Source organism: Anarhichas minor, unplaced genomic scaffold (assembly GCF_050575085.1).
Source record: "Anarhichas minor isolate MPS153535 unplaced genomic scaffold, ASM5057508v1 ptg000036l, whole genome shotgun sequence".
In the NCBI taxonomy this organism is placed as follows: domain Eukaryota; kingdom Metazoa; phylum Chordata; class Actinopteri; order Perciformes; family Anarhichadidae; genus Anarhichas; species Anarhichas minor.
Window position 1 is genome coordinate 1152587 of NW_027466482.1, and position 21503 is coordinate 1174089.

Below are 21503 nucleotides of genomic sequence, written 5' to 3' on the forward strand. Positions count from 1 at the left end.
CAGGCTTGGAAGAGGCCAAAAGTGGATTTTGTGAAAGTCAACATAGTTTCAAGGATGTTCTTCAAAAAACTGGCTCAGGGCAGTTCAGTTTCATGATGTTTTCATTAGAACCTGATGATTACCCACCTTTACTGGTTTACGGTACATTATCAGCCTTTTATGCTCTTAAAATACATTTCAGGCTTGGAAGAGGCCAAAAGTGGATTTTGTGAAAGTCAACATAATGTCAAAAAACTGGCTCAGGGCAGTTGATTTCACTGTTTCATGATGTTTTCGATAGAAACTGATTCTTACACACCTTTATTGGTTTACGGTACATTCTCAGCCTTTTCTGCTCTTAAAATACGTTTCAGGCTTGGAAAAGGCCAAAAGTGGATTTTGTGAAAGTCAACATAGTTTCAAGGATGTTCTTCAAAACACTGGCTCAGGGCAGTTGATTTCATTGTTTCATGATGTTTTCATTAGAACCTGATGCGTACCCACCTTTACTGGTTTAATGTAGCATTTTATGCTCTTAAAATATGTTTCAGGCTTGGAAGAAAAAAAAAAAGTGGATTTTGTGACAGTCAAAATACTTTCAAAGGTTTTCATCAAAAAACTGGCTCAGGGCAGTTCAGTTTCATGATGTTTTCATTAGAACCTGATGATTACCCACCTTTACTGGTTTACGGTACATTCTCAGCCTTTTCTGCTCTTAAAATACATTTCAGACTTGGAAGAGGCCAAAAGTGGATTTTGTGAAAGTAAACATAGTTTCAAAAAACTGGCTCAGGTCAGTTGATTTCACTGTTTCATGATGTTTTCGATAGAAACTGATTCTGACACACCTTTATTGGTTTACGGTACATTCTTAGCCTTTTATGCTCTTAAAATACATTTCAGGCTTGGAAGAAAAGAAAAAAAGTGGATTTTGTGACAGTCAAAATACATTCAAAGGTTTTCTTCAAAAAACTGGCTCAGGGCAGTTCAGTTTCATGATGTTTTCATTAGAACCTGATGATGGTTTACGGTACATTCTCAGCCTTTTATGCTCTTAAAATACGTTTCAGGCTTGGAAAAGGCCAAAAGTGGATTTTGTGAAAGTAAACATAGTTTCAAGGATGTTCTTCAAAACACTGGCTCAGGGCAGTTGATTTCATTGTTTCATGATGTTTTCATTAGAACCTGATGCGTACCTTTACTGGTTTAATGTAGCCTTTTATGTTCTTAAAATACATTTCAGGCTTGGAAGAGGCCAAAAGTGGATTTTGTGAAAGTCAACATAGTTTCAAAGATTTTCTTCAAAAAACTGGCTCAGGGCAGTTGATTTCACTCTTTCATGATGTTTTCATTACAACATGCTTACCCACCTTTACTGGTTTAATGTAGCCTTTTCTGCTCTTAAATTACGTTGCAGGCTTGGAAGAGGCCAAAAGTGGATTTTGTGAAAAAAACATAGTTTCAAAGATTTTCTTCAAAAAACTTCCTCAAGACAGTTGATTTCACAGTCTGATGTCATGTTCATGAATATCTGCAGCTTTCAGCACTTTCCTGCCTAGAGATGCATTTTCACTTTTTATGCTCTTAAAAGACGTTTCAGGCAGAGAGGAGGCCAAAAGTTGATTTTGTGAAAGTAAGCATAGTTTCAAAGATTTTCTTCAAAAAACTTCCTCAAGACAGTTGATTTCACAGTCTGATGTCATGTTCATGAATATCTGCAGCTTTCAGCACTTTCCTGCCTAGAGATGCATTTTCACTTTTTATGCTCTTAAAAGACGTTTCAGGCAGAGAGGAGGCCAAAAGTTGATTTTGTGAAAGTAAGCATAGTTTCAAAGATTTTCTTCAAAAAACTTCCTCAAGACAGTTGATTTCACAGTCTGATGTCATGTTCATGAATATCTGCAGCTTTCAGCACTTTCCTGCCTAGAGATGCATTTTCACTTTTTATGCTCTTAAAAGACGTTTCAGGCAGAGAGGAGGCCAAAAGTTGATTTTGTGAAAGTAAGCATAGTTTCAAAGATTTTCTTCAAAAAACTTCCTCAAGACAGTTGATTTCACAGTCTGATGTCATGTTCATGAATATCTGCAGCTTTCAGCACTTTCCTGCCTAGAGATGCATTTTCACTTTTTATGCTCTTAAAAGACGTTTCAGGCAGAGAGGAGGCCAAAAGTTGATTTTGTGAAAGTAAGCATAGTTTCAAAGATTTTCTTCAAAAAAATTCATCAACACAGTTGATTTCACAGTCTGATGTCATGTTCATGAATATCTGCAGCTTTCAGCACTTTCCTGCCTAGAGATGCATTTTCACTTTTTATGCTCTTAAAAGACGTTTCAGGCAGAGAGGAGGCCAAAAGTTGATTTTGTGAAAGTAAGCATAGTTTCAAAGATTTTCTTCAAAAAACTTCCTCAAGACAGTTGATTTCACAGTCTGATGTCATGTTCATGAATATCTGCAGCTGTCAGCACTTTCCTGCCTAGAGATGCATTTTCACTTTTTATGCTCTTAAAAGACGTTTCAGGCAGAGAGGAGGCCAAAAGTTGATTTTGTGAAAGTAAGCATAGTTTCAAAGATTTTCTTCAAAAAAATTCATCAACACAGTTGATTTCACAGTCTGATGTCATGTTCATGAATATCTGCAGCTTTCAGCACTTTCCTGCCTAGAGATGCATTTTCACTTTTTATGCTCTTAAAAGACGTTTCAGGTAGACAGGAGGCCAAAAGTTGATTTTCTGAAAGTAAGCATAGTTTCAAAGATTTTCTTCAAAAAACTACGTCAGCACAGTTGATTTCACAGTCTGATGTCATGTTCATGAATATCTGCAGCTTTCAGCACTTTCCTGCCTAGAGATGCATTTTCACTTTTTATGCTCTTAAAAGACGTTTCAGGTAGACAGGAGGCCAAAAGTTGATTTTGTGAAAGTAAGCATAGTTTCAAAGATTTTCTTCAAAAAACTACGTCAGAACAGTTGATTTAACAGTCTGATGTCATGTTCATGAATATCTGCAGCTTTCAGCACTTTCCTGCCTAGAGATGCATTTTCACTTTTTATGCTCTTAAAAGACGTTTCAGGCAGAGAGGAGGCCAAAAGTTGATTTTCTGAAAGTAAGCATAGTTTCAAAGATTTTCTTCAAAAAACTACGTCAGCACAGTTGATTTCACAGTCTGATGTCATGTTCATGAATATCTGCAGCTTTCAGCACTTTGCTGGCTAGCCCTTGTGTTGTCCTCCCGATTGCCATACACTTGTTGTCCTCTGGGGTCAAAAATGACCCCACCTGGTTTGACTGTTTTTAAAGCATATAGTATAAATTGTCAATCAATTCTGTTTTACACCTTTAGTCTTACTTCAGTCCAACACCTTCGTTTTGGAATTTAGGCCCAATAGACCTTGTTTCCATAATAGTATACCCTGTTTTTGAGTGAAAATACAATGAAACAATGAATTATTTTGACTTTATATTATTTTTGACTGTTTGACTTATCACAGAGAGGTATATATCAAAGTTTAGTGAGGATGCTGTTCTTGAATCATTTGAATTTTTTTAATGGCAGCAAATAATAACACCTGTTGTCCTCTGGCGTCAAAAATGACCCCGTCTGGTTTGACTGTTTATAAAGTATAAATTATCACCCTGTCCTGTGTTGTCCTGTGTTCTCTGTTTAAAAGAATATAATTGATGACGTGAATGTGTATTGAACTAGTTCTAGTTCAATACTAGTTGAACTAGTTGAAGTTGTGTTTTCAACTTTTTAGTCAACTTTATTCCAACTCATTACTGACATAAAACATGTCAACATTCATTTCCAAAACATTTAACTTTTCAAAACTAACTTTTCAGAAAAAAACAGTCTGAATGTGAATGTGTGCCTGTATCGTACATCAGATGCATGCAAGGCAGGTTGTAATGGCATGACTTTTGCAGATGTATGCATTGCATTTTTGGCACGTTTGTGTTGTTTTGAGATCACTCTGGCACAATTGGCACCTTCCCCTTTTGCATGGAGGGGCAGCTGGGCGAGGGGGAGCTGCTGCAGAGGTAGAGCTGGAGTAGAGCTGCTGGATAGACATAACCATTCTGGCAGCGGCTGGCGTGCGGGGAATAACCTGTCAAGTCAAGTCAAACTTTATTATAACAAATCACAGTACAAATACAAATAGTTCAAATTGTGAGGTCACTACAGAAGGAAGAGCAACATAATGCTGACCATGCGTCGCTTGATGTGAGGTATCACCAGTTGTCGCCCAAGCTCCTCCATGAACAGTCTCCTCCTGTTGGACTTCCCCTGATTCCAGGCTGGCTTGATCTCAGACCACAGGACAAATGAGTTGTATGCAGACACGTCGAGAATGTTGAAGAAGACAACGAGGGGCCAACGGGCTGTCTTCCTTTTGCACGTGTACACACTGTAACCTGAAACAAAAGAAACAACCAACAAATATTCAGAAATGTAGGTTTATTTTCCTACATACAAATTCAATGCATTATCCTTTCCATATATAATATTATAAATATTATGAATAATAAATGTGCATTACCTTGTCAAGGTTATCGACACCCCCTTTGTTGTGATTGTAATCTTCGATGATTTTTGGCCTTTTGTCATCCCTGTTGCTCACAGCAGCATCCCGATGCAGAGTGCTCATCAGAAGAACATTTCTCTGTTTTTTGGGGTGATAGGACACCAGAGCATGGGTCTCGGTGAAGGCAAACTTCGATGAGAACAGAGCCCTGTCCGTTTTTGACACCAGTGCAGGGGGAAGCTCAGGCTTATTCCTCCGTACTGTTCCCATCATGTACAGCTTTCTTTTCAGCAGCTGCAGGCCAAGGGCATGTGAAGTGAAGAAGTTGTCACAGGTGATCGTTTTCCCCTGGAGACCTCCTGTCATGTCAAGGACAACTCGCATGCCCTGATTTTTTTCTGACTGCGCACCAGCAGGTTTGCCAGTGTATATTTGCATGTTCCATGCATAGCTGGACCTGGCATCGCATGCTGCCCATATTTTGATCCCATATTTCCCTGGTTTACTCGGGATGTACTGTTTGAATGGACAGCGACCTCTGAAGGGGACCAGGCGCTCATCCACAGTCACATTTGTGCCTGGATCGTACATCAATGGCAGGAGAGACACCCACTTGTCCCATACGTCTCGAATGTGAGCAAGTTTGTCTCGTGCACGGCGGTCTTCTCTTGTGTCTTTATCATCAAATCGAATCACTCTTGAGATTTTATGAAACATCTTGAGTGTCATGGTAGCACGGAAAATTGCCCTACCAGACTCGGCATGCCATAAACTAGATGTAGCTTCTTTACTGGATCGGTACACGCCTGCGAGAATCAACAAACCCACATATGCCTGCAGGTCCATTCGATCCATCTTTCTCCACTTGTTGCCATACACACGTCGCCCCTCCTTGTTTGTCATGTTCAGCACCACCTCTTCAATAGGCTTGGGCAGAAACAGGTCAAAAGTGGACTTTATGTCATCAATACGAGACCTTGCATATGCGGTTGGACCATGGTGGCTTGTCTCTCTCTCTGCTCTCTCGACTGTCAACATGCGTCGTCTGTCACTGGGAGGGATGGAAGACCAGATCATTTTTTCATCCTTTGACTGGAAATATTCTTCTTCATCATAAGTGCAGTCCTCCACTTCTGACACTTCTTCCATTTCAGCTTCAGATTTTACCTCATCAGTTGATTCTTCCTCTTCATCATAATAAGTGCAGTTCTCCACTTCTGACACTTCTTCCATTTCAGCTTCAGATTCTACCTCATCATGGTCATCATTTTCCTTCACTTCATGCCCTTCTTCCATTTCAGCGGGCGATGTGGGGGCTTCTTCAGAGGAAGTAGTAGCATGTGGTCTGTAGGTTGGATCCATCGCCTCATCATTATTTTCCGTCTCTTCTGACCCTGAATCGTCCTCATCAGTTGATTCTTCCTCCTCATTATGTTCAGCATTGTCCTCCTGGTTATTCTTTTCCACATCATAGTTCAAAATTACCTCACAAGCCTCCTGTGCAGTATAGCGCTTCTGCCTCCTCATTGTGCTGCCTGTCTCTCTCTAAAATGTGAAATGCCCCAACACCTGTGAGAAAAGACCTATTTTTTTATTGTCATAACCATTGCTTGACCCCACACATCAAACATCCAAGATCAAAGATGTTTTGGAAAGCAGTATGGTGTGACAACTTGCCTCATTGAGCCACTTTGTGCTGCGGGGTCTTTTTGACCCCAGAGGACAACAGAAGTTATTCAATTCAATAAATCACCGTTAATTCAATCAAATTACCTCAAATTTATTTTCATCATGAAGAGCATAGTATCGAACGCCCCCCATTATTTTCAGACCATTTGATGAATAAAAAACATATTTTGACAGCAAAATATTTCTTCAGGACAACACAAGGGCTAGAGATGCATTTTCACTTTTTATGCTCTTAAAAGACGTTTCAAGCAGAGAGGAGGCCAAAAGTGGATTGTGTGAAAGCAAACAGTTTCAAAGATTTTCTTCAAAAAAGTGGATTTTGTGAAAGTAAACATAGTTTCAAAGATTTTCTTCTAAAAAGTGGATTTTGTGAAAGTAAACATAGTTTCAAAGGTTTTCTTCAAAAAACTGGCTCAGGACAGTTGATTTCACAGTTTCATGATGTTTTCATTAGAAGCTGATGCTTACACATCTTTACTGGTTTACGGTACATTCTCAGCCTTTTATGCTCTTAAAAGACGTTTCAGGCTTGGAAGAGGCCAAAAGTGGATTTTGTGAAAGTCAACATAGTTTCAAAAAACTGGCTTAGGGCAGTGGATTTCACTGTTTCATGATGTTTTCATTACAACCTGCTTACCCATCTTTTCTGGTTTACGGTACATTCTCAGCCTTTTATGCTCTTAAAATACGTTTCAGGCTTGGAAGAGGCCAAAAGTGGATTTTGTGAAAGTCAACATAGTTTCAAGGATGTTCTTTAAAAAACTGGCTTAGGGCAGTTGATTTCACTGTTTCATGATGTTTTCGATAGAAACTGATTCTTACACACCTTTATTGGTTCACGGTACATTCTTAGCCTTTTATGCTCTTAAAATATGTTTCAGGCTTGGAAGAAAAAAAAAAGTGGATTTAGTGACAATCAAAATACTTTCAAAGGTTTTCTTCAAAAAACTGGCTCAGGGCAGTTCAGTTTCATGATGTTTTCATTAGAACCTGATGATTACCCACCGTTACTGGTTTACGGTACATTCTCAGCCTTTTAACCTCTTAAAATACGTTTCAGGCTTGGAAGAGGCCAAAAGTGGATTTTGTGAAAGTCAACATAGTTTCAGAAAACTGGCTCAGGGCAGTTGATTTCACTGTTTCATGATGTTTTCATTAGAACCTGATGCGTACCCACCTTTACTGGTTTAATGTAGCCTTTTATGTTGTTAAAATACGTTTCAGCCTTGGAAGAGGCCAAAAGTGGATTTTGTGAAAGTCAACATAGTTTCAGAAAACTGGCTCAGGGCAGTTGATTTCACTGTTTCATGATGTTTTTATTACAACCTGCTTACCCACCTTTACTGGTTTACGGTACATTCTAAGCCTTTTATGCTCTTAAAATACGTTTCAAGCTTGGAAGAGGCCAAAAGTGCATTTTCTGAGAGTCAACATAGTTTCAAAAAACTGGCTTAGGGCAGTTGATTTCACTGTTTCATGATGTTTTCGATAGAAACTGATTCTTACCCACCTTCACTGGTTTACGGTACATTCTCAGCCTTTTCTGCTCTTAAAATACGTTTCAGGCTTGGAAGAGGCCAAAAGTGGATTTTGTGAAAGTAAACATAGTTTCAAGGATGTTCTTCAAAACACTGGCTCAGGGCAGTTGATTTCATTGTTTCATGATGTTTTCATTAGAACCTGATGCGTACCCACCTTTACTGGTTTAATGTAGCCTTTTATGTTGTTAAAATACGTTTCAGGCTTGAAAGAGGCCAAAAGTGGATTTTGTGAAAGTAAACATAGTTTCAGAAAACTGGCTCAGGGCAGTTGATTTCACTGTTTCATGATGTTTTCATTACAACCTGCTTACCCACCTTTACTGGTTTACGGTACATTCTCAGCCTTTTATGCTCTTAAAATACGTTTCAGGCTTGGAAAAGGCCAAAAGTGGATTTTGTGAAAGTAAACATAGTTTCAAGGATGTTCTTCAAAACACTGGCTCAGGGCAATTGATTTCATTGTTTCATGATGTTTTCATTAGAACCTGATGCGTACCTACCTTTACTGGTAGCCTTTTATGTTGTTAAAATACGTTTCAGGCTTGAAAGAGGCCAAAAGTGGATTTTCTGAAAGTCAACACAGTTTCAAAGATTTTCTTCAAAAAAGTGGATTTTGTGAAAGTAAACATAGTTTCAAAAAACTGGCTCAGGTCAGTTGATTTCACTGTTTCATGATGTTTTCATTACAACCTGCTTACCCACCTTTATTGGTTCACGGTACATTCTTAGCCTTTTATGCTCTTAAAATACGTTTCAGGCTTGGAAGAAAAAAAAAAAGTGGATTTAGTGACAGTCAAAATACATTCAAAGGTTTTCTTCAAAAAACTGGCTCAGGGCAGTTCAGTTTCATGATGTTTTCATTAGAACCTGATTCTTACACGCCTTTACTGGTTCACGGTACATTCTCAGCCTTATATGCTCTTAAAATACGTTTCAGGCTTGGAAGAGGCCAAAAGTGGATTTTGTGAAAGTAAACATAGTTTCAAAAAACTGGCTTAGGGCAGTGGATTTCACTTTTTCATGATGTTTTCATTACAACCTGCTTACCCACCTTTATTGGTTCACGGTACATTCTTAGCCTTTTATGCTCTTAAAATACGTTTCAGGCTTGGAAGAAAAAAAAAAAGTGGATTTAGTGACAGTCAAAATACATTCAAAGGTTTTCTTCAAAAAACTGGCTCAGGGCAGTTCAGTTTCATGATGTTTTCATTAGAACCTGATTCTTACACGCCTTTACTGGTTCACGGTACATTCTCAGCCTTATATGCTCTTAAAATACGTTTCAGGCTTGGAAGAGGCCAAAAGTGGATTTTGTGAAAGTAAACATAGTTTCAAAAAACTGGCTTAGGGCAGTTGATTTCACTGTTTCATGATGTTTTCGATAGAAACTGATTCTTACACACCTTTATTGCTTCACGGTACATTCTTAGCCTTTTATGCTCTTAAAATATGTTTCAGGCTTGGAAGAAAAAAAAAAGTGGATTTAGTGACAATCAAAATACTTTCAAAGGTTTTCTTCAAAAAACTGGCTCAGGGCAGTTCAGTTTCATGATGTTTTCATTAGAACCTGATGCGTACCCACCTTTACTGGTTTAATGTAGCCTTTTATGTTGTTAAAATACGTTTCAGGCTTGAAAGAGGCCAAAAGTGGATTTTGTGAAAGTCAACATAGTTTCAGAAAACTGGCTCAGGGCAGTTGATTTCACTGTTTCATGATGTTTTCATTACAACCTGCTCACCCACCTTTACTGGTTTACGGTATATTCTCAGCCTTTTCTGCTCTTAAAATACGTTTCAGGCTTGGAAAAGGCCAAAAGTGGATTTTGTGAAAGTCAACATAGTTTCAGAAAACTGGCTCAGGGCAGTTGATTTCACTGTTTCATGATGTTTTCATTACAACCTGCTCACCCACCTTTACTGGTTTACGGTATATTCTCAGCCTTTTATGCTCTTAAAATATGTTTCAGGCTTGGAAGAAAAAAAAAAGTGGATTTAGTGACAATTAAAATACTTTCAAAGGTTTTCTTCAAAAAACTGGCTCAGGGCAGTTCAGTTTCATGATGTTTTCATTAGAACCTGATGATTACCCACCGTTACTGGTTTACGGTACATTCTCAGCCTTTTATGCTCTTAAAATACGTTTCAGGCTTGGAAGAGGCCAAAAGTGGATTTTGTGAAAGTCAACATAGTTTCAAGGATGTTCTTCAAAAAACTGGCTCAGGGCAGTTGATTTCATTGTTTCATGATGTTTTCATTAGAACCTGATGCGTAGCCACCTTTACTGGTTTAATGTAGCCTTTTATGCTCTTAAAATACGTTTCAGGCTTGGAAGAGGCCAAAAGTGGATTTTGTGAAAGTAAACATAGTTTCAAAAAACTGGCTTAGGGCAGTGGATTTCACTGTTTCATGATGTTTTCATAACAACCTGCTTACCCATCTTTTCTGGTTTACGGTACATTCTCAGCCTTTTATGGTCTTAAAATACGTTTCAGGCTTGGAAGAGGCCAAAAGTGGATTTTGTGAAAGTCAACATAGTTTCAAGGATGTTCTTTAAAAAACTGGCTCAGGGCAGTTGATTTCACTGTTTCATGATGTTTTCATTACAACCTGCTCACCCACCTTTACTGGTTTACGGTATATTCTCAGCCTTTTCTGCTGAATACGTTTCAGGCTTGGAAAAGGCCAAAAGTGGATTTTGTGAAAGTAAACATAGTTTCAAGGATGTTCTTCAAAAAACTGGCTCAGGGCAGTTCAGTTTCATGATGTTTTCATTAGAACCTGATGATTACCCACCTTTACTGGTTTACGGTATATTCTCAGCCTTTTCTGCTCTTAAAATACGTTTGAGGCTTGGAAAAGGCCAAAAGTGGATTTTGTGAAAGTAAACATAGTTTCAAGGATGTTCTTCAAAACACTGGCTCAGGGCAGTTGATTTCATTGTTTCATGATGTTTTCATTAGAACCTGATGCGTACCTACCTTTACTGGTTTAATGTAGCCTTTTATGTTGTTAAAATACGTTTCAGGCTTGAAAGAGGCCAAAAGTGGATTTTGTGAAAGTAAACATAGTTTTAAAAAACTGGCTTAGGGCAGTGCATTTCACTGTTTCATGATGTTTTCATTACAACCTGCTCACCCACCTTTACTGGTTTACGGTATATTCTCAGCCTTTTCTGCTGAATACGTTTCAGGCTTGGAAAAGGCCAAAAGTGGATTTTGTGAAAGTAAACATAGTTTCAAGGATGTTCTTCAAAAAACTGGCTCAGGGCAGTTCAGTTTCATGATGTTTTCATTAGAACCTGATGATTACCCACCTTTACTGGTTTACGGTATATTCTCAGCCTTTTCTGCTCTTAAAATACGTTTGAGGCTTGGAAAAGGCCAAAAGTGGATTTTGTGAAAGTAAACATAGTTTCAAGGATGTTCTTCAAAACACTGGCTCAGGGCAGTTGATTTCATTGTTTCATGATGTTTTCATTAGAACCTGATGCGTACCTACCTTTACTGGTTTAATGTAGCCTTTTATGTTGTTAAAATACGTTTCAGGCTTGAAAGAGGCCAAAAGTGGATTTTGTGAAAGTAAACATAGTTTTAAAAAACTGGCTTAGGGCAGTGCATTTCACTCTTTCATGATGTTTTCATTACAACCTGCTCACCCACCTTTACTGGTTTACGGTATATTCTCAGCCTTTTCTGCTCTTAAAATACGTTTCAGGCTTGGAAAAGGCCAAAAGTGGATTTTGTGAAAGTCAACATAGTTTCAGAAAACTGGCTCAGGGCAGTTGATTTCACTGTTTCATGATGTTTTCATTACAACCTGCTCACCCACCTTTACTGGTTTACGGTATATTCTCAGCCTTTTATGCTCTTAAAATATGTTTCAGGCTTGGAAGAAAAAAAAAAGTGGATTTAGTGACAATTAAAATACTTTCAAAGGTTTTCTTCAAAAAACTGGCTCAGGGCAGTTCAGTTTCATGATGTTTTCATTAGAACCTGATGATTACCCACCGTTACTGGTTTACGGTACATTCTCAGCCTTTTATGCTCTTAAAATACGTTTCAGGCTTGGAAGAGGCCAAAAGTGGATTTTGTGAAAGTCAACATAGTTTCAAGGATGTTCTTCAAAAAACTGGCTCAGGGCAGTTGATTTCATTGTTTCATGATGTTTTCATTAGAACCTGATGCGTAGCCACCTTTACTGGTTTAATGTAGCCTTTTATGCTCTTAAAATACGTTTCAGGCTTGGAAGAGGCCAAAAGTGGATTTTGTGAAAGTAAACATAGTTTCAAAAAACTGGCTTAGGGCAGTGGATTTCACTATTTCATGATGTTTTCATAACAACCTGCTTACCCATCTTTTCTGGTTTACGGTACATTCTCAGCCTTTTATGGTCTTAAAATACGTTTCAGGCTTGGAAGAGGCCAAAAGTGGATTTTGTGAAAGTCAACATAGTTTCAAGGATGTTCTTTAAAAAACTGGCTCAGGGCAGTTGATTTCACTGTTTCATGATGTTTTCATTACAACCTGCTCACCCACCTTTACTGGTTTACGGTATATTCTCAGCCTTTTCTGCTGAATACGTTTCAGGCTTGGAAAAGGCCAAAAGTGGATTTTGTGAAAGTAAACATAGTTTCAAGGATGTTCTTCAAAAAACTGGCTCAGGGCAGTTCAGTTTCATGATGTTTTCATTAGAACCTGATGATTACCCACCTTTACTGGTTTACGGTATATTCTCAGCCTTTTCTGCTCTTAAAATACGTTTGAGGCTTGGAAAAGGCCAAAAGTGGATTTTGTGAAAGTAAACATAGTTTCAAGGATGTTCTTCAAAACACTGGCTCAGGGCAGTTGATTTCATTGTTTCATGATGTTTTCATTAGAACCTGATGCGTACCTACCTTTACTGGTTTAATGTAGCCTTTTATGTTGTTAAAATACGTTTCAGGCTTGAAAGAGGCCAAAAGTGGATTTTGTGAAAGTCAACATAGTTTCAGAAAACTGGCTCAGGGCAGTTGATTTCACTGTTTCATTACAACCTGCTTACCCACCTTTACTGGTTTACGGTACATTCTAAGCCTTTTATGCTCTTAAAATACGTTTCAAGCTTGGAAGAGGCCAAAAGTGGATTTTGTGAAAGTAAACATAGTTTCAAGGATGTTCTTCAAAACACTGGCTCAGGGCAGTTGATTTCATTGTTTCATGATGTTTTCATTACAACCTGCTCACCCACCTTTACTGGTTTACGGTATATTCTCAGCCTTTTCTGCTCTTAAAATACGTTTCAGGCTTGGAAAAGGCCAAAAGTGGATTTTGTGAAAGTCAACATAGTTTCAGAAAACTGGCTCAGGGCAGTTGATTTCACTGTTTCATGATGTTTTCATTACAACCTGCTCACCCACCTTTACTGGTTTACGGTATATTCTCAGCCTTTTATGCTCTTAAAATATGTTTCAGGCTTGGAAGAAAAAAAAAAGTGGATTTAGTGACAATTAAAATACTTTCAAAGGTTTTCTTCAAAAAACTGGCTCAGGGCAGTTCAGTTTCATGATGTTTTCATTAGAACCTGATGATTACCCACCGTTACTGGTTTACGGTACATTCTCAGCCTTTTATGCTCTTAAAATACGTTTCAGGCTTGGAAGAGGCCAAAAGTGGATTTTGTGAAAGTCAACATAGTTTCAAGGATGTTCTTCAAAAAACTGGCTCAGGGCAGTTGATTTCATTGTTTCATGATGTTTTCATTAGAACCTGATGCGTAGCCACCTTTACTGGTTTAATGTAGCCTTTTATGCTCTTAAAATACGTTTCAGGCTTGGAAGAGGCCAAAAGTGGATTTTGTGAAAGTAAACATAGTTTCAAAAAACTGGCTTAGGGCAGTGGATTTCACTATTTCATGATGTTTTCATAACAACCTGCTTACCCATCTTTTCTGGTTTACGGTACATTCTCAGCCTTTTATGGTCTTAAAATACGTTTCAGGCTTGGAAGAGGCCAAAAGTGGATTTTGTGAAAGTCAACATAGTTTCAAGGATGTTCTTTAAAAAACTGGCTCAGGGCAGTTGATTTCACTGTTTCATGATGTTTTCATTAGAACCTGCTCACCCACCTTTACTGGTTTACGGTATATTCTCAGCCTTTTCTGCTGAATACGTTTCAGGCTTGGAAAAGGCCAAAAGTGGATTTTGTGAAAGTAAACATAGTTTCAAGGATGTTCTTCAAAAAACTGGCTCAGGGCAGTTGATTTCATTGTTTCATGATGTTTTCATTAGAACCTGATGCGTACCTACCTTTACTGGTTTAATGTAGCCTTTTATGTTGTTAAAATACGTTTCAGGCTTGAAAGAGGCCAAAAGTGGATTTTGTGAAAGTAAACATAGTTTTAAAAAACTGGCTTAGGGCAGTGCATTTCAATTTTTCATGATGTTTTCATTACAACCTGCTTACCCAACTTTACTGGTTTACGGTACATTCTCAGCCTTTTATGCTCTTAAAATACGTTTCAAGCTTGGAAGAGGCCAAAAGTGAATTTTGTGAAAGTCAACATAGTTTCAGAAAACTGGCTCAGGGCAGTTGATTTCACTGTTTCATTACAACCTGCTTACCCACCTTTACTGGTTTACGGTACATTCTAAGCCTTTTATGCTCTTAAAATACGTTTCAAGCTTGGAAGAGGCCAAAAGTGCATTTTCTGAAAGTCAACATAGTTTCAAAAAACTGGCTTAGGACAGTTGATTTCACTGTTTCATGATGTTTTCGAAAGAAACTGATTCTTACCCACCTTTACTGGTTTACGGTACATTCTCAGCCTTTTCTGCTCTTAAAATACATTTCAGGCTTGGAAGAGGCCAAAAGTGGATTTTGTGAAAGTAAACATAGTTTCAAGGATGTTCTTCAAAACACTGGCTCAGGGCAGTTGATTTCATTGTTTCATGATGTTTTCATTAGAACCTGATGCGTACCCACCTTTACTGGTTTAATGTAGCCTTTTATGTTGTTAAAATACGTTTCAGGCTTGAAAGAGGCCAAAAGTGGATTTTGTGAAAGTCAACATAGTTTCAGAAAACTGGCTCAGGGCAGTTGATTTCACTGTTTCATGATGTTTTCATTACAACCTGCTCACCCACCTTTACTGGTTTACGGTATATTCTCAGCCTTTTCTGCTGAATACGTTTCAGGCTTGGAAAAGGCCAAAAGTGGATTTTGTGAAAGTAAACATAGTTTCAAGGATGTTCTTCAAAAAACTGGCTCAGGGCAGTTCAGTTTCATGATGTTTTCATTAGAACCTGATGATTACCCACCTTTACTGGTTTACGGTATATTCTCAGCCTTTTCTGCTCTTAAAATACGTTTGAGGCTTGGAAAAGGCCAAAAGTGGATTTTGTGAAAGTAAACATAGTTTCAAGGATGTTCTTCAAAACACTGGCTCAGGGCAGTTGATTTCATTGTTTCATGATGTTTTCATTAGAACCTGATGCGTACCTACCTTTACTGGTTTAATGTAGCCTTTTATGTTGTTAAAATACGTTTCAGGCTTGAAAGAGGCCAAAAGTGGATTTTGTGAAAGTAAACATAGTTTTAAAAAACTGTCTTAGGGCAGTGCATTTCACTCTTTCGTGATGTTTTCATTACAACCTGCTTACCCATCTTTTCTGGTTTACGGTACATTCTCAGCCTTTTATGCTCTTAAAATACGTTTCAGGCTTGGAAGAGGCCAAAAGTGGATTTTGTGAAAGTCAACATAGTTTCAAGGATGTTCTTTAAAAAACTGGCTCAGGGCACTTGATTTCACTGTTTCATGATGTTTTCATTACAACCTGCTCACCCACCTTTACTGGTTTACGGTACATTCTCAGCCTTTTCTGCTCTTAAAATACGTTTCAGGCTTGGAAAAGGCCAAAAGTGGATTTTGTGAAAGTAAACATAGTTTCAAGGATGTTCTTCAAAACACTGGCTCAGGGCAGTTGATTTCATTGTTTCATGATGTTTTCATTAGAACCTGATGCGTACCTTTACTGGTTTAATGTAGCCTTTGATGTTCTTAAAATATATTTCAGGCTTGGAAGAGGCCAAAAGTGGATTTTGTGAAAGTCAACATAGTTTCAAAGATGTTCTTCAAAAAACTGGCTCAGGGCAGTTGATTTCACTCTTTCATGATGTTTTCATTACAACATGCTTACCCACCTTTACTGGTTTAATGTAGCCTTTTATGGTCTTAAAATACGTTTCAGGCTTGGAAGAGGCCAAAAGTGGATTTTGTGAAAGTCAACATAGTTTCAAGGATGTTCTTCAAAAAACTGGCTCAGGGCAGTTCAGTTTCATGATGTTTTCATTAGAACCTGATGATTACCTACCTTTACTGGTTTACGGTACATTCTCAGCCTTTTCTGCTCTTAAAATACGTTTCAGGCTTGGAAATGGCCAAAAGTGGATTTTGTGAAAGTAAACAGAGTTTCAAAAAACTGGCTTAGGGCAGTGGATTTCACTGTTTCATGATGTTTTCATTACAACCTGCTTACCCACCTTTACTGGTTTACGGTACATTCTCAGCCTTTTATGCTCTTAAAATACGTTTCAGGCTTGGAAGAGGCCAAAAGTGGATTTTGTCAAAGTCAACATAGTTTCAAGGATGTTCTTTAAAAAACTGGCTCAGGGCAGTTGATTTCATTGTTTCATGATGTTTTCATTAGAACCTGATACGTACCCACCTTTACTGGTTTAATGTAGCCTTTTATGTTCTTAAAATACATTTCAGCCTTGAAAGAGGCCAAAAGTGGATTTTGTGAAAGTAAACATAGTTTCAAGGATGTTCTTTAAAAAACTGGCTCAGGGCAGTTGATTTCATTGTTTCATGATGTTTTCATTAGAACCTGATGTGTACCCACCTTTACTGGTTTAATGTAGCCTTTTATGCTCTTAAAATATGTTTCAGGCTTGGAAGAAAAAAAAAAAGTGGATTTTGTGACAGTCAAAATACTTTCAAAGGTTTTCATCAAAAAACTGGCTCAGGGCAGTTCAGTTTCATGATGTTTTCATTAGAACCTGATGATTACCCACCTTTACTGGTTTACGGTACATTCTCAGCCTTTTCTGCTCTTAAAATACATTTCAGACTTGGAAGAGGCCAAAAGTGGATTTTGTGAAAGTCAACATAGTTTCAAGGATGTTCTTCAAAAAACTGGCTCAGGGCAGTTGATTTCATTGTTTCATGATGTTTTCATTAGAACCTGATGCGTACCCACCTTTACTGGTTTAATGTAGCCTTTTATGCTCTTAAAATATGTTTCAGGCTTGGAAGAAAAAAAAAAAGTGGATTTTGTGACAGTCAAAATACTTTCAAAGGTTTTCATCAAAAAACTGGCTCAGGGCAGTTCAGTTTCATGATGTTTTCATTAGAACCTGATGCGTACCCACCTTTACTGGTTTAATGTAGCCTTTTATGTTGTTAAAATACGTTTCATGCTTGAAAGAGGCCAAAAGTGGATTTTGTGAAAGTCAACATAGTTTCAAGGATGTTCTTTAAAAAACTGGCTCAGGGCAGTTGATTTCATTGTTTCATGATGTTTTCATTAGAACCTGATGCGTACCCACCTTTACTGGTTTAATGTAGCCTTTTATGTTGTTAAAATACGTTTCATGCTTGAAAGAGGCCAAAAGTGGATTTTGTGAAAGTAAACAGAGTTTCAAAAAACTGGCTTAGGGCAGTGGATTTCACTGTTTCATGATGTTTTCATTACAGCCTGCTTACCCACCTTTACTGGTTTACGGTACATTCTCAGCCTTTTATGCTCTTAAAATACGTTTCAGGCTTGGAAGAGGCCAAAAGTGGATTTTGTGAAAGTCAACATAGTTTCAAGGATGTTCTTTAAAAAACTGGCTCAGGGCAGTTGATTTCATTGTTTCATGATGTTTTCATTAGAACCTGATGCGTACCTTTACTGGTTTAATGTAGCCTTTGATGTTCTTAAAATACATTTCAGGCTTGGAAGAGGCCAAAAGTGGATTTTGTGAAAGTCAACATAGTTTCAAAGATTTTCTTCAAAAAACTGGCTCAGGGCAGTTGATTTCACTCTTTCATGATGTTTTCATTACAACCTGCTTACCCACCTTTACTGGTTTACGGTACATTCTCAGCCTTTTATGCTCTTAAAATACGTTTCAGGCTTGGAAGAGGCCAAAAGTGGATTTTGTGAAAGTCAACATAGTTTCAAGGATGTTCTTTAAAAAACTGGCTCAGGGCAGTTGATTTCATTGTTTCATGATGTTTTCATTAGAACCTGATGCGTACCCACCTTTACTGGTTTAATGTAGCCTTTTATGCTCTTAAAATATGTTTCAGGCTTGGAAAAAGAAAAAAAAGTGGATTTTGTGACAGTCAAAATACTTTCAAAGGTTTTCATCAAAAAACTGGCTCAGGGCAGTTCAGTTTCATGATGTTTTCATTAGAACCTGATGATTACCCACCTTTACTGGTTTACGGTACATTCTCAGCCTTTTCTGCTCTTAAAATACATTTCAGACTTGGAAGAGGCCAAAAGTGGATTTTGTGAAAGTAAACATAGTTTCAGAAAACTGGCTCAGGGCAGTTGATTTCACTGTTTCATGATGTTTTCATTACAACCTGCTTACCCACCTTTACTGGTTTACGGTACATTCTCAGCCTTTTATGCTCTTAAAATACGTTTCAGGCTTGGAAAAGGCCAAAAGTGGATTTTGTGAAAGTAAACATAGTTTCAAGGATGTTCTTCAAAACACTGGCTCAGGGCAGTTGATTTCATTGTTTCATGATGTTTTCATTAGAACCTGATGCGTACCTTTACTGGTTTAATGTAGCCTTTGATGTTCTTAAAATACATTTCAGGCTTGGAAGAGGCCAAAAGTGGATTTTGTGAAAAAAACATAGTTTCAAAGATTTTCTTCAAAAAACTGGCTCAGGGCAGTTGATTTCACTCTTTCATGATGTTTTCATTACAACCTGCTTACCCACCTTTACTGGTTTACGGTACATTCTCAGCCTTTTCTGCTCTTAAAATACGTTTCAGGCTTGGAAAAGGCCAAAAGTGGATTTTGTGAAAGTCAACATAGTGTCAAAAAACTGGCTCAGGTCAGTTGATTTCACTGTTTCATGATGTTTTCGATAGAAACTGATTCTTACACACCTTTATTGGTTTACGGTACATTCTTAGCCTTTTATGCTCTTAAAATACATTTCAGGCTTGGAAGAAAAGAAAAAAAGTGGATTTTGTGACAGTCAAAATACATTCAAAGGTTTTCTTCAAAAAACTGGCTCAGGGCAGTTCAGTTTCATGATGTTTTCATTAGAACCTGATGCGTACCTTTACTGGTTTAATGTAGCCTTTTATGTTGTTAAAATACGTTTCATGCTTGAAAGAGGCCAAAAGTGGATTTTGTGAAAGTAAACAGAGTTTCAAAAAACTGGCTTAGGGCAGTGGATTTCACTGTTTCATGATGTTTTCATTACAGCCTGCTTACCCACCTTTACTGGTTTACGGTACATTCTCAGCCTTTTATGCTCTTAAAATACGTTTCAGGCTTGGAAGAGGCCAAAAGTGGATTTTGTGAAAGTCAACATAGTTTCAAGGATGTTCTTTAAAAAACTGGCTCAGGGCAGTTGATTTCATTGTTTCATGATGTTTTCATTAGAACCTGATGCGTACCTTTACTGGTTTAATGTAGCCTTTGATGTTTCTTAAAATACATTTCAGGCTTGGAAGAGGCCAAAAGTGGATTTTGTGAAAGTCAACATAGTTTCAAAGATTTTCTTCAAAAAACTGGCTCAGGGCAGTTGATTTCACTCTTTCATGATGTTTTCATTACAACCTGCTTACCCACCTTTACTGGTTTACGGTACATTCTCAGCCTTTTATGCTCTTAAAATACGTTTCAGGCTTGGAAGAGGCCAAAAGTGGATTTTGTGAAAGTCAACATAGTTTCAAGGATGTTCTTTAAAAAACTGGCTCAGGGCAGTTGATTTCATTGTTTCATGATGTTTTCATTAGAACCTGATGCGTACCCACCTTTACTGGTTTAATGTAGCCTTTTATGCTCTTAAAATATGTTTCAGGCTTGGAAAAAGAAAAAAAAGTGGATTTTGTGACAGTCAAAATACTTTCAAAGGTTTTCATCAAAAAACTGGCTCAGGGCAGTTCAGTTTCATGATGTTTTCATTAGAACCTGATGATTACCCACCTTTACTGGTTTACGGTACATTCTCAGCCTTTTCTGCTCTTAAAATACATTTCAGACTTGGAAGAGGCCAAAAGTGGATTTTGTGAAAGTAAACATAGTTTCAGAAAACTGGCTCAGGGCAGTTGATTTCACTGTTTCATGATGTTTTCATTACAACCTGCTTACCCACCTTTACTGGTTTACGGTACATTCTCAGCCTTTTATGCTCTTAAAATACGTTTCAGGCTTGGAAAAGGCCAAAAGTGGATTTTGTGAAAGTAAACATAGTTTCAAGGATGTTCTTCAAAACACTGGCTCAGGGCAGTTGATTTCATTGTTTCATGATGTTTTCATTAGAACCTGATGCGTACCTTTACTGGTTTAATGTAGCCTTTGATGTTCTTAAAATACATTTCAGGCTTGGAAGAGGCCAAAAGTGGATTTTGTGAAAAAAACATAGTTTCAAAGATTTTCTTCAAAAAACTGGCTCAGGGCAGTTGATTTCACTCTTTCATGATGTTTTCATTACAACCTGCTTACCCACCTTTACTGGTTTACGGTACATTCTCAGCCTTTTCTGCTCTTAAAATACGTTTCAGGCTTGGAAAAGGCCAAAAGTGGATTTTGTGAAAGTCAACATAGTGTCAAAAAACTGGCTCAGGTCAGTTGATTTCACTGTTTCATGATGTTTTCGATAGAAACTGATTCTTACACACCTTTATTGGTTTACGGTACATTCTTAGCCTTTTATGCTCTTAAAATACATTTCAGGCTTGGAAGAAAAGAAAAAAAGTGGATTTTGTGACAGTCAAAATACATTCAAAGGTTTTCTTCAAAAAACTGGCTCAGGGCAGTTCAGTTTCATGATGTTTTCATTAGAACCTGATGCGTACCTTTACTGGTTTAATGTAGCCTTTTATGTTCTTAAAATACATTTCAGGCTTGGAAGAGGCCAAAAGTGGATTTTGTGAAAAAAACATAGTTTCAAAGATTTTCTTCAAAAAACTGGCTCAGGGCAGTTGATTTCACTCTTTCATGATGTTTTCATTACAACATGCTTACCCACCTTTACTGGTTTAATGTAGCCTTTTCTGCTCTTAAATTACGTTGCAGGCTTGGAAGAGGCCAAAAGTGGATTTTGTGAAAAAAACATAGTTTCAAAGATTTTCTTCAAAAAACTTCCTCAAGACAGTTGATTTCACAGTCTGATGTCATGTTCATGAATATCTGCAGCTTTCAGCACTTTCCTGCCTAGAGATGCATTTTCACTTTTTATGCTCTTAAAAGACGTTTCAGGCAGAGAGGAGGCCAAAAGTTGATTTTGTGAAAGTAAACATATTTTCAAAGATTTTTGTGCAGTATAGCGCTTCTGCCTCCTCATTGTGCTGCCTGTCTCTCTCTAAAATGTGAAATGCCCCAACACCTGTGAGAAAAGACCTATTTTTTTATTGTCATAACCATTGCTTGACCCCACACATCAAACATCCAAGATCAAAGATGTTTTGGAAAGCAGTATGGTGTGACAACTTGCCTCATTGAGCCACTTTGTGCTGCGGGGTCTTTTTGACCCCAGAGGACAACAGAAGT